Source organism: Styela clava, unplaced genomic scaffold (genome assembly GCF_964204865.1).
Source record: "Styela clava unplaced genomic scaffold, kaStyClav1.hap1.2 HAP1_SCAFFOLD_19, whole genome shotgun sequence".
NCBI lineage: Eukaryota > Metazoa > Chordata > Ascidiacea > Stolidobranchia > Styelidae > Styela > Styela clava.
The window spans coordinates 290,001-292,500 of NW_027556646.1; positions in this window are offsets into that span (position 1 = coordinate 290,001).

Here is a 2,500-nt window from a genome sequence, read left to right on the forward strand (position 1 = left end):
CCCGCCAGCCACCGAGAAAAGGGTGCGCTCCGACCGGCCCCGCACCGCTCTTTCTTGGCTCATTCGAAATTACTGTCTTTCGCTCTGACATGCCTTACCTAGGGTTAGGTTAGTATGCTTGCACGTTTGTACTTTAACTTTTTTTGGCTCGGCTTCTTTCGACGCCGATGCCGGCGACGCAGCACTCTCTCGCCCGCCAGCCACCGAGAAAAGGGTGCGCTCCGACCGGCCCCGCACCGCTCTTTCATGGCTCATTCGAAATTACTGTCTTTCGCTCTGACATGCCTTACCTAGGGTTAGGTTAGTATGCTTGCACGTTTGTACTTTAACTTTTTTTGGCTCGGCTTCTTTCGACGCCGATGCCGGCGACGCAGCACTTTCTCGCCCGCCAGCCACCGAGAAAAGGGTGCGCTCCGACCGGCCCCGCACCGCTCTTTCTTGGCTCATTCGAAATTACTGTCTTTCGCTCTGACATGCCTTACCTAGGGTTAGGTTAGTATGCTTGCACGTTTGTACTTTAACTTTTTTCGGCTCGGCTTCTTTCGACGCCGATGCCGGCGACGCAGCACTCTCTCGCCCGCCAGCCACCGAGAAAAGGGTGCGCTCCGACCGGCCCCGCACCGCTCTTTCATGGCTCATTCGAAATTACTGTCTTTCGCTCTGACATGCCTTACCTAGGGTTAGGTTAGTATGCTTGCACGTTTGTACTTTAACTTTTTTCGGCTCGGCTTCTTTCGACGCCGATGCCGGCGACGCAGCACTTTCTCGCCCGCCAGCCACCGAGAAAAGGGTGCGCTCCGACCGGCCCCGCACCGCTCTTTCTTGGCTCATTCGAAATTACTGTCTTTCGCTCTGACATGCCTTACCTAGGGTTAGGTTAGTATGCTTGCACGTTTGTACTTTAACTTTTTTCGGCTCGGCTTCTTTCGACGCCGATGCCGGCGACGCAGCACTCTCTCGCCCGCCAGCCACCGAGAAAAGGGTGCGCTCCGACCGGCCCCGCACCGCTCTTTCATGGCTCATTCGAGTTTACTGTCTTTCGCTCTGACATGCCTTACCTAGGGTTAGGTTAGTATGCTTGCACGTTTGTACTTTAACTTTTTTCGGCTCGGCTTCTTTCGACGCCGATGCCGGCGACGCAGCACTTTCTCGCCCGCCAGCCACCGAGAAAAGGGTGCGCTCCGACCGGCCCCGCACCGCTCTTTCTTGGCTCATTCGAAATTACTGTCTTTCGCTCTGACATGCCTTACCTAGGGTTAGGTTAGTATGCTTGCACGTTTGTACTTTAACTTTTTTTGGCTCGGCTTCTTTCGACGCCGATGCCGGCGACGCAGCACTCTCTCGCCCACCAGCCACCGAGAAAAGGGTGCGCTCCGACCGGCCCCGCACCGCTCTTTCATGGCTCATTCGAGTTTACTGTCTTTCGCTCTGACATGCCTTACCTAGGGTTAGGTTAGTATGCTTGCACGTTTGTACTTTAACTTTTTTCGGCTCGGCTTCTTTCGACGCCGATGCCGGCGACGCAGCACTCTCTCGCCCGCCAGCCACCGAGAAAAGGGTGCGCTCCGACCGGCCCCGCACCGCTCTTTCATGGCTCATTCGAAATTACTGTCTTCCGCTCTGACATGCCTTACCTAGGGTTAGGTTAGTATGCTTGCACGTTTGTACTTTAACTTTTTTTGGCTCGGCTTCTTTCGACGCCGATGCCGGCGACGCAGCACTTTCTCGCCCGCCAGCCACCGAGAAAAGGGTGCGCTCCGACCGGCCCCGCACCGCTCTTTCTTGGCTCATTCGAAATTACTGTCTTTCGCTCTGACATGCCTTACCTAGGGTTAGGTTAGTATGCTTGCACGTTTGTACTTTAACTTTTTTCGGCTCGGCTTCTTTCGACGCCGATGCCGGCGACGCAGCACTCTCTCGCCCGCCAGCCACCGAGAAAAGGGTGCGCTCCGACCGGCCCCGCACCGCTCTTTCATGGCTCATTCGAAATTACTGTCTTTCGCTCTGACATGCCTTACCTAGGGTTAGGTTAGTATGCTTGCACGTTTGTACTTTAACTTTTTTTGGCTCGGCTTCTTTCGACGCCGATGCCGGCGACGCAGCACTCTCTCGCCCACCAGCCACCGAGAAAAGGGTGCGCTCCGACCGGCCCCGCACCGCTCTTTCTTGGCTCATTCGAAATTACTGTCTTTCGCTCTGACATGCCTTACCTAGGGTTAGGTTAGTATGCTTGCACGTTTGTACTTTAACTTTTTTCGGCTCGGCTTCTTTCGACGCCGATGCCGGCGACGCAGCACTCTCTCGCCCGCCAGCCACCGAAAAAAGGGTGCGCTCCGACCGGCCCCGCACCGCTCTTTCATGGCTCATTCGAAATTACTGTCTTTCGCTCTGACATGCCTTACCTAGGGTTAGGTTAGTATGCTTGCACGTTTGTACTTTAACTTTTTTTGGCTCGGCTTCTTTCGACGCCGATGCCGGCGACGCAGCACTCTCTCGCCCG